We start from the raw sequence: 16,758 nt of genomic DNA, 5'->3' as shown, positions 1-16,758 counted from the left end.
TGCATGATTTTTTGCTCCCATGAATCGGTGTCGTTTTATCAATTCTATCAACATTATGTTTGCGTATGCTTGTATGTGTTTATCATTATCATGGCGGCACCGATTGTGTAAAATTGCATGTTTGTTGTGCTTGACGTGATAATGTGCTCCTGATTCGTGTTTAAATGATTTATTTTCTCGTTTTAATCGAAACCTTGCATGAATCGGATTAATCATGTAAACTAGACCTAAAATCAATTTTTTAATCCCAAGATAGTTGGGAATTAGGATTCGCATCGGACGATCTATCAATGATCGGCTCGACGGTCTGAAACCCGTATATTCAGAGCATTTGGCAAAAACATTAATTAATTTAATCAACAATTCCACTAACGGGTAATTGGGACGTTCACACGATTAATTAAAACACTTGGCCCTAATAATTTTGCACGAATTGATAATAAATCGGTAACACGCGTTGATAGGTTGCAAACATGCGTTGGTGCCCTTTTCAAAACTTGCAAATTTAATAAAACTCGAGACACGTGGTTCGATGTGACATGGATGTCTAGGAAGGACTTGCGCGTCTCGACTCGAGGCCTCACCTGATTTCAGGAAACTCAGGTCAGGACGTGGAAGTTTTTCTAAGATCACTTCCGGATAGATTAACCGATCTTTTGACTCTTTTAGGGTTCTTGACAACCCTGGAAGGTCCAGGGGATCGGTTAGCGCCGGTCACAGGCCGAGGTGGCCCGCACCGCGTAATCACTCTTTCCGGAAAATAATTTTTACCTCAAGGGCAAAATCGTCTATTTGCAACTTAGCGACACCCCTAGGGTTAGAATAAGAGAAACATCACGGTATCAGGATAGAGATGGGCTACCTATCTAGGCGCAGGTTCATCTGCATAGCCCGCCCTATCCGACCGATGAGTTTTTGTTATTCTAGCATAGCCTCGGGTAGTTAGTTCGGGTGGATTGGCTCAAAATACAGATACCGGATTAATTGCATACTTGGCTAAGACAAAATGGGCAACAGTGGGATAGGCACTAGGTTTTAGGATGTACGGGCGGGATCAATGTTCGGTAATAACCTGTAACAACCGTAGTGTCACAACATAGAACAATTCTAAAAGCAACCCACAAACACAAGGCGTGACAACAGACATCACGTACGTCAGGTCCTCATAAAATAATGCCAAATGCGAAATACCTTCCCGATGCGATCCTTGATCGATTCACACCTTGTACCTACTTTGTTTGCTTTAGGGTAGGATTTGTATGCCAAGATACCCCGGTTAATAATTGGTTAATTCACGTAAATTCGGCAATAACAAGATCCCATTGTTTATTTATTTATGTCCACTTGTTAACATTCTTGCACTTGTTTGTTATGCGGATCGAGCCCGATCCTTTAGGGCACGATTCATAGGGGGTCCAACGCCCCTATCGTAGATTACGGGGTTCAACTCCCCTAACACTGAGCGCGCATCTTAATTTCAATTTCAGTCCTTTCAAACCACACAGTGAGCACGAGTGGAATAATAACCGAATGCAATTCGACCGGGATTCAGTTGTTGTAACTTGTATTTTATTTATTTGAGAGGACAATGTAATGATTTATATTGTACATTCATTCATGTAAGAATCCCGGTCGGAGAGTGGACGGTCGGAGTGTTCCTTCGAATTTACGGTGTCAAAACGCGTAAGATGAGTGGAACTTAATTAAGTGGTAATTAAATTAAAATGGCAAGCCTAGACAAGCTAGAGTACCGATAGGGCATGCGAGATATAGGCTCGCATGTAACAGAACCCCCGAATTCGGAACCTCGGGTTTCGTAGACCACATGCCTTAGCAATTAGGTGTACCCTGTACCCCTAGACCCAGGTAACTTGCCGGCCCTCAACCTTCGGGTCGTAAAATGGCAAGTGGCGACTCCTTCTCACATGCGTCCGTCGCGCGTCCCCGGGAAGGTGGACACTCCCAAGCCGCGTTGCATAGGCGCGCGTACGCGTGCCCCGACGAGATTAAATTCGGGTGCGCACAGCTTGGCGACTCCACTAGGGACACTTAGAGGGTTCGGGCTCGTTCCCGCTTACTTTGTTTGCTTGTTTATTTACCGCTTTCCGCATTTCCCGCTTATCTACTTAACGCACTTTTATTTCCCGCACATGCATTGCATATCATACTAGTTTCTAGGTACCTATGGGTCTCGTCCCACGACCGGTAATAGGAGCATAGGTTAGATAGGGGTTCGAAGTAGGGGTACGGCGCGCAGTTCGACTGCCGTTTAGGCCTTGAAAAGAATCCCGCTCGGTTTCAAGGAATTAACACCCTTGAGTCGAGAGCCCCCATCCTTACGTAGCACGGTCCCTGTAGCACTAAAACCATGCATTCTGCAGGAGCTTCATGCCATCATCCAACTCGGCTTCAACGACAGTCCATTGAGTCGGCCTGCGCGCCATTTGAGTCTTTTCCAATTTCGAGAGACATGTACATACACCTTGTAATTCAATTAAGCCGTGGGCATTTACATTTCCGCATGCATACATCATATAATTTTCAAAATTAGGGTGTCACTCGCATTGATGAGTCCTAAGTCGATTTTCCTTTCATCTTGGTAATGGATGTCGCGCCCGGCCTCCTTTTCGCGCCTCGACAGGATCACACCACCACTGGACGAAATCAACCGCATATGGATAAGCCTGCGCCGAATTGATCAGGACTACATCACCACCTTCGTCGGAGATGTACCTCTGTTGTCCGCTCGTCGGGTAGACTGGAATTTTCTCGGAGCTGCTGTAACGTTTTAGGATCCATCACACGCCGTCTTCAACATCCAGGGCACCGAGCTTGCGCCTACTATTGAGGAGTATAGGACCCTCATCGGCCGGACCACAGTCACTCACGGAATTATGGAGCCTAATTTCCAAACTACTCGACCAGTTCTAGTTTCGCGCCTACTCGGGGTGCAAAGGTCTTCGCTGCAGGCCGAACTTGCATATTCCGGCGGTACAGAGATAATAACTGCGAAACTACTCCGTTTTATCGATTCACAATCACGCGTGGTCCGAGGGGATCTTTTCCAAAAGAATTTGTGTCATGCAGTTTTACTTTTGATTTTTGGGACTCTTTTATTCCCTCGCGCAGCTGATCGTATAGACGCAACTTTAGCTAGCGTCGTCCTCCAAGTGGTCGGAGGCCGCGAGTATGAGGTAGGCCTAGTGGCCGAGACTATCCGGTCCCTCGACCGCATCACACGAACAGCTGAACGTAGGTTGAGAGGGTCCCCAATTCTCTTACAAATGTGGCTTCAAAGTCATGCAAACCCCTTCGGTCTCGTGAGGCCAGTCCTGTTTTTCTGTCGCTCGGGGTCGATCATTTCGCAGTTATTATCTCTGATACGTGTGGAAGAACGCAAGGTTTCCGAGTGGATCAAGATTTTTCGCGAAATACCACCTAGGGGCTTTAAGTGGCGAGCCGCGTGGATGCCACCCGGACCCGCGGCCCTTAGGTGCCCTGATTTTAACGGAGTACCACTCGTGAGTCATGCGGGGTCCACCACATATTTTCCGGCACGAGTGATGAGGCAGTTTGGCAACCTGCAGACAGTCCCCGAGGACACGGCACGGGCTAAATTCGAACACACTTGGCGGGAGGATCAGATATCCGTGGATCGCCAAAGAGACATCGAACGGGTTTTGGACGCGTGGCGAACCGTGGTCATCGAGCGTCCGTATTTCCCCGAGCATCCAACCCTTGAAGAACAAGATTTCCAGGCTACCGAGGAATATGTCCTCCGTTTCTATCGGTGGGGTCCTACAGCACACGAGGATCTCGTCGACTCTCCACGAGCTGAAGATAACGGACCAACGGGAGCGTCTCTCACCCCGAACGTGGCCATTCAAGCAGAGCTTGCTAACCTCAGGGCCGAGAGAGATCACCTTCGTCGGGAAGTCGCAGAGAAAGACGAGCAGCTTGGGGATCAACGACAATTACAGAGAGAGCTCGCCCAGGCCCGCGCCGAGCTGCAGAGGTGCGAGCAGGAGCTGGCACGAGCGAATGTCGCCTTGGAGAGGTTCAGGAAGAGAGCCCGTGGAGGTCCACACACCCCTTAGGATAGACGCCTCCACCAGGCCCTCACCTGAATCGGTGCTCTCCACGGCAACAGTCACTCGCACCCTGAGCGCGGTGAAAGAACGATTTAGGGCTTGTTTTTAATTGCATTGTATCTTAGAAACCTTTTGAATCAATGCGAGTGACAACATTAGTTTTCAAATCCATGCATCTCATGCACGTCATCCTCTTATTTATTATGTCACACGTTTTATTTTTAGAACGTAACTCGTTTGCGTAGATATTTACACACTTGTTAATACAGGTAACTATAACTGGCGCAGCACCGGTATCCCACGCGCTTCCAGTTAAGAATGGCGGAAGAAAATCAACTCGCTGTCTTCGAGGAGAATACACCACCGACGCCGGTTCATTCTCAACCACCAACGATGCATGCGCCACAACCGTTGACCCCCGCAGGCGTGCCACTGACACATCATGGAGCTCCCTCTACCCATCTTCCACCACCTGCTTCCTCAGGCACACCCCCAGCGTATTCAGAGGCACCTCTTCCTCGAGTTCCACCACCAGCAGTGCAAGTGCCATCCATACCCGATGATAATGCGCGCATTGCAGCGCTCGAGGGCACAGTCAATCAACTAGCCGCTAACATGGCCACCAACATGGCCGAGCTCATGGCCCTACTCAAAGGCCCAAACCGTGCTTCGTCAAGCTCTACCCCGCCTCCGGGGTACGGGCCAACGGTCGACCCAAATCCATGGGTCTTGCCGACCTTTGCTCAGGAGAGCGGAGATGCACCCGCCCCAACAACAGCGCATATACCGGCGACCTATCCGGTTAGCAATCTCCCAGTACCGCCCGCTTTCCCTCAACCGTCTGATGCTCCGGCGGTCGCCCCTTTCCCACCAACGGCAATATCAGGACTGCCCATGTCCGTGCCCCCACCTGTCTCCACGTTGGCCTCGGCCCCGATATGCACAGTCCCACCACCGACCACCCACGCACCGGCACACACGACTGAACATTTCCCTTCCCAAGCTCCACAATCCCATATTGGCTTCCTCTACCAAGCCCCACCTCCCATAAACACCACATTTCCAGAACCGGGCACGCCAATCCATGCGGTACCCTTTGCTCCACCAACACACTTCCTCCCTGAGGCAGAGACTGAACAGGAAAGGAGGATAAAGAAAATGGAGGAAACCATCAGGGCCCTTCAGGCTAGTGACCCCCGCCACAGCACGAGCTACCTGGATTCGTCTCTCTTCCCCGGCATGCAGCTACCCCCTAAGGTTAAAGTACCCGAGTTCCAAAAGTATGATGGGACTAAAGACCCGCGACACCACCTCCGCCATTACCGCGCGAAGATGCTTAACTATTGGGACTACGAGCAGTTCGTGGTCGCCTCTTTCCAGGAGAGTTTATCGGGTCCTGCCCTGAATTGGTTTATGTCCCTCCAGGCCGATGACATTCCTTCTTGGGCCGAACTATCTAAGAGATTCGTTGAGCAGTACCAGTACAACATGGAGACACCTCCGTCCTTCCTCGAGTTGAGCACGATGGAAATGGCGGAGGGACAGAAATTCGAAGAATACGCCACGAATTGGCGATCGGAGGCGGCAAAACACTACCCCCCAATTTGCGAGGCGCAGCAAATTCAGATGTTCCATGGGACCCTCAAAGGGGTCTATTACTCGCACCTTATGGGCCACAAGTCCACTTTCTGGGAAATAATCATGGCCGGGAAACAAGTGGACCTCGGCATCAAGTTGGGGAGACTTGAAGGCCCTACGAAGGGAAGGGGAGAGGAGCTCTCGAAGAAGACCCCTGCAGCGGCGACCTCTTCCGGCGGAAGAAGAGGGAAAGAAGTCTCGGTTAACGCCGTTAATCCAACGCATGCGGGATCTCAACAGTATTCGGTGAATTTCACGCCTGCACCGCCTTCTATTACCGCCTACGCTTCGCCGGCGGCGCATTATCAGCCTCAACCTTCTGCTCAACCTATCTACTATACAGCCTCACAACCGGTCGTCCACCATTATACTCCCGCTCCACCTCAAGCCCAACAGTACAGACCCCCGGCTTCAAGAGCTCCTCAGCCGACACAACAGGTCCCGCCCCCGCAAGGTCAACAGGGCAGCATAGGACAACCGCGACCGCGCAGGCAGTACGCACCCTTGCCGGCCCCGCTCTCCCACATATACCGGCAACTCCGTGCTGGCGACAAGATCGGAACAATAGCGCCCGGCCCTAACTTCGATCCAACCGTCCAAGACCAGAGCAAGCGTTGTGAATATCATCAGGATGCGCCGAGGCATACCTTGGATAACTGCTGGAGGTTACGTGAAAGAATCCAAGAGATGATCGATGCGAAGGTGCTCTCGTTCAATGCCGTGAGGCCCCCGAATGTGCAGGCCAATCCCCTCCCTGATCATGGGTCGAGCTCAGGACCCTCTATTAATATGATCAGCATTTGCACCTTAGGGGAGGACGAGAGTGAACAAGAATACCCTTCCCCCTCCTGCTACGAGATCGTCGAAGCCCGCAGGGGCAACAGGGGCATCACGGTCCTCCCGCTCTCCCATTTCTTCCCCGGACCGCCGCACATCGTCGATGACACTCTTGACTACCCTTCCTCGGATTCTGACAACGCGCCTGACGCTCTGCCAGCCGTGTGCACCGCCACCGAGGAGACTCCCTCAGGGGTTCACATCCGCCTCGCGCAGGAGAACGAGGAGCTTGACAACTGGACCTCAGTCCCGCGCTATTCGGCTGTGATCGCCGATGTGTAAGGCCACCTATGTATACGATGTTTCCCGCGTGTTGGCATAGTCATAAGCCGCACGACGGAAGAGGGATTTTGTTATGGCTTCACGTTCATACTATCAATGAAATCCCTAAATGCATTTTTGAATTTCCGCGTCTCCTTCGTTCTCTTCTCTCTTACTCATTCGCAGCACTTTAACTGTTTCTAAGACGACTCATTTAAATTTCCAGGCTCCACTCGAATCCAAATCTTCGACGCGTCGATTCGAACCCATCCGAAGAACTTCTTGAAGAGCTCTAACCCATATACTTCGGGGAGGGGCTCAACGAGGACGGTTGAGTGCCTGAGATAGAGGAGAGTTTGCACTGCCTCGAGAACTGTCAACTCACCTCAGTCGAGCCGACAGAAGAAATCAACGTGGGCACTGAAGAAGAACCCCGCATGCTAAAAATCGGGACGGGCCTTGATCCAACACAACGAGCCCAGATGATCGATTTCCTAAAGGAGTACCAAGAGGTCTTCGCCTGATCCTACGCTGATATGCCGGGCTTAGATCCATCGATAGTCAAGCACTTTCTTCCGCTCAATACAGAGAACTTCCCGCCCAAACGGCAGCACCTACGACGGCAGCGAGCCGGCCTCCTCCTCCGCATCAAGGAGGAAGTCGCTAAGCAGATAGATGCGGGATTCTTAGAAGTCTACAATTACTCTGAATGGGTGGCAAACATCATGCCCGTGGAAAAGAAGGACGGAAGAGTCAGGGTTTGCATCGACAACTTCACTCTGCCTCACATCGACGTCTTGGTCGACAACACCGCGCGCCACAATCAGTTCTCCTTCATGGATGGTTTTTCGGGGTATAACCAAATCTGGATGGCCGAAGAAGGACAAGATCAAAACGACTTTCATCACGATGTGGGGCACATTTTGCTATAAGGTCATGCCCTTCGATCTTAAAAATGTCGGGGCTACCTACCAACGGGCAATGGTCACGCTCTTCCACGACATGATGTATAAGGAGATCGAGGTCTACGTCGACGACGTGATCGCTAAGTCCAAGGAGGGAGAGGATCACCTCATCAATCTGAGGCGTCTCTTCGAACGTCTCAAGAAGTACAAGTTTAGGCTCAACCCGGCCAAGTGCACATTCGGCGCGAAATTCGGAAAACTCCTCGGATTTGTGGTCAGCGAGCGAGGCATCGAGGTCGATCCTGATAAGGTGAAAGTGATTAGGGAGCTACCTCCGCCATCAACAGTGCTCGAGCAATTGAATGGGACGACGACTGCCAGAAGGCCATTGACGATATTAAGACATACTTAGTTCAGTCGCCGGTGTTGGTCCCGCCCACACCAGGTCGACCTCTCATTCGTTACCTGACGGTGCGCCAGCAATCCTTGGGGTGCATGTTGGGGCAAGAGGACGAGTTCACACGCGCAGAACATGCCATCTACTATCTGAGCAAGAAGTTTACTGAAGGGGAATCCAATTATCCGGAGATTGAGAAGATGCGTTGCGCGCTGGTGTGGGTCATGCAGAGACTTCGACAGTACACTCTCTATCACACTATCCGCTTGCTGTCAAAAGTGGGTCCCCTGAAATATATACTTGGTAGCCCATCCTCCATGAGGAACATCGCAAAGCGGCGCTATCAACTGACGGAATATGACGTCGAGTACATACCCCGCACATCAGTCAAGGGGCAAGCAATTGCAGACCATTTGGCGGAATTTCCAATCGAGGATGACACACCAATCAACTCCGACTTTCCAGACGAAGAGATCCTCCAAGTGGATGAGGAGGAGGATGGGACCGCGTGGAAGATGTACTTCGACGGCGCGGTGAATTCCACCGGTTCTGGTATCGGCGCAGTGCTGATATCCCCGGACGGACGTTATTATCCGATTGCAGCAAAAGTCGATTTTCACTGCACCAACAACGTGGCCGAATACGAGGCGTGCATCATTGGCCTGCAGGCGGCGATCGATTTCAAGGTGAATGAGCTAGAAGTGTTCGGAGATTCAATGCTCACAATCTTCCAGATACTAGGGCAATGGAAGACGAAAGACGCAAAGCTAGTACCATACCACGAGTATCTCGAGGAGTTAGCGGAGAACTTCGAAAAAATTTCGTTCACATACACGCCACGCATCAAGAATCAGTTTGCAGACGCACTTGCGACACTGGCATCAATGGTGAGCATCACAAAAGAAAACCTCATCGAGCCACTTGAGATTGAGATTGCCAAAGGCCCGGCTCATTGCAACGCAATCGAGGCGACCGATGAACAACCATGGTACGAGGACATCAAACAATTTCTGCAAACCGGCCAATACCCGACATTTACCAATTGACGGGACCGAAAATGAGCTCCCGGTCAACGCCGATGCCTTTAAGAAGTACTACCCTTAATGACCTCCTTGTCATCTGGCGATTTCTTTACGTTCTCGCAAATTCCAGGCTCTTATCTTCCTCTGTTTCCCTTTGGGCTCCATGTCGTTTCACCTCATCACATTTTCTATTTTTTCCTGCACGTGCCCTGTCCATTCAATTCTTCTCGTCTAAGGATACTTCAGAGAGAAAAAGAATAATTTTCCCGCTAGGTCGAAAACCTCCTTGAGGCGGCCTAGGCAAAAGTTAGGGAATGAGGGGCACGACTTAAAATCCCGCAAAGGGGAGTCGTGGCAAAATGGGAGCACAAATCAATTCCTCGCTAGGCTGAAAACCCGCAAAGGGCGGTCTAGGCAAAAGTTAGAGGAACCGAGAGGTGCGATCGGACCCGAACATGGGCGATCGTAGCAAAAGGTGAGCATTTATGTGAGAAAAGTCAAATAAAATACCCCGCTAGGTCGTCACGCATCTCATGGCCTAGGCAAAAATTAGGGGCAACTACCGACTTGACCACGAAAGAACAGCAGCACTTCACGTAAAGCTACAACGAGTAGTGGTTCGGCAGTCTTCGACGCAAGCAAACTCTCTTCGACTCTTCGGGTTCAAGACACGCCTCGAAATGGGGTCGAATCGTCGTATCCTTGATTTGGAGGATCCCAAAAGATCCCTCCCTTTACCTTTATGCGTACACTCTGCGGGTCATGCCCGTTCTACGAAAAGCCTTTCTCTTTCATGGACACGGCCACCCTCAAACGGTCATCTAGTTGGAATCCCTGAAACATCTTTACATAGATCTCTTGTACACATCGCAATTTCAGTGGTTTTACGCGGCTGATACCCACCGTTAGCTATTGTTCGTCTGTGTGCAGATACGGCATAGAACCCTAGGGGGCGCCTCCTCCTTAGCGGGCTCACTTCTGCCTCATGCGGCAGGTCGCAATCTCGAATCAAGAAGAGGGTCTTATGGGGGGTCGCCCGGTGCGCAATGATCGGCAGCCTACGTCGGCCGCTCATAACCCCGACTCGACATCAAGCAAACTGCTTTTCTTTCAACACTCTGCTCCCACATTCCCTATGCTTTCCACGGGCCTCGGCCTAGCACTTTACTGCTTTCCACGGGCTCCGGCCTAGCATTTTACTGCTTTCCACGGGCTCCGGCCTAGCATTTTACTGCTTTCCACGGGCCCCGGCCTAGCACTTTACTGCTTTCCACGGGCCTCGGCCTAGCACTTTACTGCTTTCCACGGGCTCCGGCCTAGCATTTTACTGTTTTCCACGGGCCTCGGCCTAACACTTTACTGCTGTCCACGGGCCTCGGCCTAGCATTTTACTGTTTTCCACGGGCCTCGGCCTAGCATTTTATTGTTTTCCACGGGCTCCGGCCTAGCACTTTACTGCTTTCCACGGGCTCCGGCCTAGCACTTTACTGCTTTCCACGGGCTTCGGCCTAGCATTTTACTGTTTTCCACGGGCCTCGGCCTAGCATTTTATTGTTTTACACGGGCTCCGGCCTAGCACTTTACTGCTTTCCACGGGCTCCGGCCTAGCACTTTACTGCTTTCCACGGGCTTCGGCCTAGCATTTTACTGCTTTCCACGAGCCCCGGCCTAGCACTTTACTGCTTTCCACGGGCCTCGGCCTAGCACTTTACTGCTTTCCACGGGCTCCGGCCTAGCATTTTACTGTTTTCCACGGGCCTCGGCCTAACACTTTACTGCTTTCCACGAGCCTCGGCCTAGCATTTTACTGTTTTCCACGGGCCTCGGCCTAGCATTTTATTGTTTTCCACGGGCTCCGGCCTAGCACTTTACTGTTTTCAACGGGCTCCAGCCTAGCACTTTACTGCTTTCCACGGGCTCCGGCCTAGCACTTTACTGTTTTCCACGGGCCTCGGCCTAGCACTTTACTGCTTTCCACGGGCTCCGGCCTAGCACTTTACTGTTTTCCACGGGCTCCGGCCTAGCATTTTACAGTTTTCCACGGGCCTCGGCCTCCGGCATAGCACTTTACTGTTTTCCACGGGCCTCGGCCTAGCACTTTACTGCTTTCCGCGAGCCTCGGCCTAGCACTTTATTACTTTCCACGGGCTCCGGCCTAGCACTTTACTGCTTTCCACGGGCTCCGGCCTAGCACTTTACTGTTTTTCACGGGCCTCGGCCTAGCATTTTACTGCTTTCCACGGGCTTCGGCCTAGCAGTTTACTGCTTTCCACGGGCTTCGGCCTAGCACTTTACTGCTTTCCACGGGCTTCGGCCTAGCACTTTACAGCTTTCCACGGGTTTCGGCCTAGCACTTTACTGCTTTCCACGGGCTTCGGCTTAGCACTTTATTGCTTTGCGGGCTTAGGCCTCTCAACTACCGTTTTCATAATTTTCACCCCCAACCACGTTGTTGTTTCGTGGCAGGTCTGTACGCTTGCACGATTTCCCCCGCACATCCAAGGCAAAGGAGCAAGCGACTACAGAGAGTGATACCAGGATAGTCGCCGGGACCAAAAAGGGGTGCTATTAATGATCTTTGGTTACATTCTCTATTCGAGCACGCAACCAAAGAGGGGCAAGCTGTCAGCACCCAATTTTGGCCCACCGACTCTAGAGGGGCAAAATCGTCATTTTGCCACTCGTGAGGGAAGTATTTCCGATTAATTACTCGAGTATTCACGACTTTTTTGAAAATAACAAATTTGCCTAATTTAACACTAATTTTATGATTTTTCAAAAAATAATACTATTTGAAATGTTTTCGGTCTCGCGTACATCGACGTCAATTTTCAAAATCTGGGACAAAATTCGAGATTGAAAATAATTTTATCGCATAATATTGATCAACGAATTTTTCTTAGCACAATGATGGTCTCGAATTATTTTTCCGACATCTGATCAAGAAGGCAGAATTTTCAATTTTGTACGCGCGTCGAATTCAAAAAAAAAAAAAAAAAAAGTGGTTTGAACCGGTTAGAAGTCTTGACTTCTGACCGTTGACTCGACAACCCCCCAGGCCCCTGTTCTTCTTCTTCCTTTCAGCTTTCCTCTTCTTTTCTTCTTCTTTTTTTTTCTTTTTTTCTGCTGCTCGTCCCCCCGGCGCCGATTGAACCCGAGCCTGACCTCCCTCTGCCGCACGCCAACTCCTCTGCGCACTCGACTTCTCTGCACACGCCAACGATTTCCGACACGAAAACGCCATCTCTCTCTCTCTCTCTTTCGCTCGGTTTTTCAAAAGAAAAAAGAGGGGAACTCTCGGACGGTCTCTCGCAGCTCACGAATTCTCTCGGAAAAAAACCGGGAGCTCGCCGACACTCTCCAGCAAAAAAAAAAAAAACGAAAAACCCTCAGCTCGAGTTGGATTCGGCTTTGAGTTCACACATTCTCCCGGAGCTCGCTGATTTTCTCGGAAACCCGGAGCTCGTTCGGTCCGGACGCCCACAGCTTCCCGATCCCGAAACACCCGCAACTCGGCTCCCTGAGCTCACCAAGAAATTTTCCCTCAGTTCTCTCTCACCCATCTCCTGATCCCGCAGCTTCCATTCGCCCTCAGCTCCCGCGGTCCGGACACCCCAGCCCGGAATCCACTCCTTTTTGCCTTCGGCTCCGACTCTCTCGCTCGCCCCCAGCACACACCTCGGCCGACGGCTCGAATTTTCGGGCACTCGAACTCACGGCCCTCAACTCCCCGGTGCCACTGCTCCACGACGCCCTCAGCTCGACCGCCCAACCGCCTCCCCTCTCCCTCTGAACTTCGTGTCCTGCTAACCGGGTCAATTTCTTTTCTTTCGGGTTGAATAGGCGAGTCGCCCCGTAGCCCAACTAGCAGCCCGGTCCAGCAGAGCCGGTCCAGTCCAGCAGCGGACGGCCCAGTCCAGCAGCGGCCCCAGCCCGCGTCCGACTCAATTCGGCCCACTCGGCCCATTCCGGCCCAGCCCACACCACCGGGTCTTGGCCCGTCACGGCCCGGCCCAACTCGTCCAGCATTATTTTTAATCTTTTTTATTTTTTTTATTTATAGAATCATCCCTCAACTTCCCGAACTAGGTAAATTCTTGACTTAGTGGCATGATTAGGGCTCCATTTCTGAATATTAATGTTTGCTTGATGAATATGATGTGAAATGAGCGTTATTGAGTCGTGTGGGTGATCGAATTCGTTCCGAACTCAATTTTACGAACTTTTCATTTTGTCTCATTTCAGTCCAGAGGACGCATTTTTATTTTTCCAGATCCGCCCCAAATTTTAAAATTCTTTTCAGCCAAGTCCCAGTCATTTGTACCATTTCCCATTCAGTCCTTGAATTTTTCGGAATTTTTCAAGCACTCCAAGGAACTTTTCAAGTCGTTTCAGTTTAGTCCCGGGGTCATTTTTGCCTCTTTCAGATCTGCCCCGAATTTTAAAACTATTTCCAGTCAAGTCCTGGCCATTTTAATATTTCCTGATCAGTCCTTAAAATTTTCAGAATTTTCTAAATCAGTTCCGGAACTTTTCGTGTCGTTTCAGTTCAGTCCTTGGGACATTTTTTCACTTTTCAGATCAGCCCGAACTTTCAAATTCGTTTCAAAGGAGTCCTGGGACATTTTCAATAATTCTTACACAGTCCCCAATTTTCTAGAATTTCCAAATCAATCCCCGAAACTTTATCCGAATTTTCAAATCAGTCCCTGCTTTTTAAAAGTCGTTCAAATAAGTCCCTGGGCATTTTCTAAAAATATCCAACCCCTATCTACTTGGATACCCGATCGACAACGTGTGTGCCCCATTTAAATATTTTGTTCTTGTAATTATTTGTATACAACGTAATGATGTGTGCCATTTGCATGATTTTTTGCTCCCATGAATCGGTGTCGTTTTATCAATTCTATCAACATTATGTTTGCGTATGCTTGTATGTGTTTATCATTATCATGGCGGCACCGATTGTGTAAAATTGCATGTTTGTTGTGCTTGACGTGATAATGTGCTCCTGATTCGTGTTTAAATGATTTATTTTCTCGTTTTAATCGAAACCTTGCATGAATCGGATTAATCATGTAAACTAGACCTAAAATCAATTTTTTAATCCCAAGATAGTTGGGAATTAGGATTCGCATCGGACGATCTATCAATGATCGGCTCGACGGTCTGAAACCCGTATATTCAGAGCATTTGGCAAAAACATTAATTAATTTAATCAACAATTCCACTAACGGGTAATTGGGACGTTCACACGATTAATTAAAACACTTGGCCCTAATAATTTTGCACGAATTGATAATAAATCGGTAACACGCGTTGATAGGTTGCAAACATGCGTTGGTGCCCTTTTCAAAACTTGCAAATTTAATAAAACTCGAGACACGTGGTTCGATGTGACATGGATGTCTAGGAAGGACTTGCGCGTCTCGACTCGAGGCCTCACCTGATTTCAGGAAACTCAGGTCAGGACGTGGAAGTTTTTCTAAGATCACTTCCGGATAGATTAACCGATCTTTTGACTCTTTTAGGGTTCTTGACAACCCTGGAAGGTCCAGGGGATCGGTTAGCGCCGGTCACAGGCCGAGGTGGCCCGCACCGCGTAATCACTCTTTCCGGAAAATAATTTTTACCTCAAGGGCAAAATCGTCTATTTGCAACTTAGCGACACCCCTAGGGTTAGAATAAGAGAAACATCACGGTATCAGGATAGAGATGGGCTACCTATCTAGGCGCAGGTTCATCTGCATAGCCCGCCCTATCCGACCGATGAGTTTTTGTTATTCTAGCATAGCCTCGGGTAGTTAGTTCGGGTGGATTGGCTCAAAATACAGATACCGGATTAATTGCATACTTGGCTAAGACAAAATGGGCAACAGTGAGATAGGCACTAGGTTTTAGGATGTACGGGCGGGATCAATGTTCGGTAATAACCTGTAACAACCGTAGTGTCACAACATAGAACAATTCTAAAAGCAACCCACAAACACAAGGCGTGACAACAGACATCACGTACGTCAGGTCCTCATAAAATAATGCCAAATGCGAAATACCTTCCCGATGCGATCCTTGATCGATTCACACCTTGTACCTACTTTGTTTGCTTTAGGGTAGGATTTGTATGCCAAGATACCCCGGTTAATAATTGGTTAATTCACGTAAATTCGGCAATAACAAGATCCCATTGTTTATTTATTTATGTCCACTTGTTAACATTCTTGCACTTGTTTGTTATGCGGATCGAGCCCGATCCTTTAGGGCACGATTCATAGGGGGTCCAACGCCCCTATCGTAGATTACGGGGTTCAATTCCCCTAACACTGAGCGCGCATCTTTATTTCAATTTCGGTCATTTCAAACCACACGGTGAGCACGAGTGGAATAATAACCGAATGCAATTCGACCGGGATTCAGTTGTTGTAACTTGTATTTTATTTATTTGAGAGGACAATGTAAGGATTTATATTGTACATTCATTCATGTAAGAATCCCGGTCGGAGAGTGGACGGTCGGAGTGTTCCTTCGAATTTACGGTGTCAAAACGCGTAAGATGAGTGGAACTTAATTAAGTGGTAATTAAATTAAAATGGCAAGCCTAGACAAGCTAGAGTACCGATAGGGCATGCGAGATATAGGCTCGCATGTAACAGAACTCCCGAATTCGGAACCTCGGGTTTCGTAGACCACATGCCTTAGCAATTAGGTGTACCCTGTACCCCTAGACCCGGGTAACTTGCCGGCCCTCGACCTTCGGGTCGTAAAATGGCAAGTGGCGACTCCTTCTCACGTGCGTCCGTCGCGCGTCCCCGGGAAGGTGGACACTCCCAAGCCGCGTTGCATAGGCGCGCGTACGCGTGCCCCGACGAGATTAAATTCGGGTGCGCACAGTGGCATTTGAGGTCAAGAAGGGATTGATTGTCGGACATCGAGTTGCTGTTGCAGATGCTGAGGGGGATTTCATCAGTAGAGAGGACATCATGAATTCGGGTGACAAAACAGTGGAGTATGAGCAATTGAACCGATATCAGAGCTTTTCCTATCCAAGGAGGAGCCATTTGTCAAGTGATTCTGTGTTCGGTTCCAGATGGAAAAAGTGGAGCCACCATGGCACTTGTTAATCCTAGAAATTGGACTTCGGATAGAGTAAAGCCAATTCGTTGAACTTAGTTGGTCTAAAAAAGTTGGTCACGCTTTTTCATTTAGTAATAGAGAGTAACATGTTGGTCTAAAAAAGTTATTGTGAAGTGTATATTTGAATATTATCTAGTTCCACTGTGTATATATATGAAGTGTATATTTGAATATTATCTGTATTTTCCACCGTGATAGTCATGTGTTGAATATATATTTGGAAACAAGATATATAAAATTATAAATAATGAGTTTTGAGTTATAAATGTGAGATTAAAAAAGAAGAAGAAGGAAAATTGGTAAACATCTGGTGGCCCCGGGGACCTAAATCCAGTAAGGGAAAGCGCTAACTGAAACAGAATGATTGATTGCCCGGAGCCACCGCTATTTTCAAGTGCTAAAAATGGCCATAAGTTGGTTGAGGAATAAATGTGCCGTATTGGATAAGAACAACGACAGATTTAGAAATTTAATTA

This window comes from Punica granatum, chromosome 4 (assembly GCF_007655135.1).
Source record: "Punica granatum isolate Tunisia-2019 chromosome 4, ASM765513v2, whole genome shotgun sequence".
In the NCBI taxonomy this organism is placed as follows: domain Eukaryota; kingdom Viridiplantae; phylum Streptophyta; class Magnoliopsida; order Myrtales; family Lythraceae; genus Punica; species Punica granatum.
The sequence above is the reverse complement of the archived record's forward strand: the minus strand, read 5'-3'. Positions refer to the sequence as shown.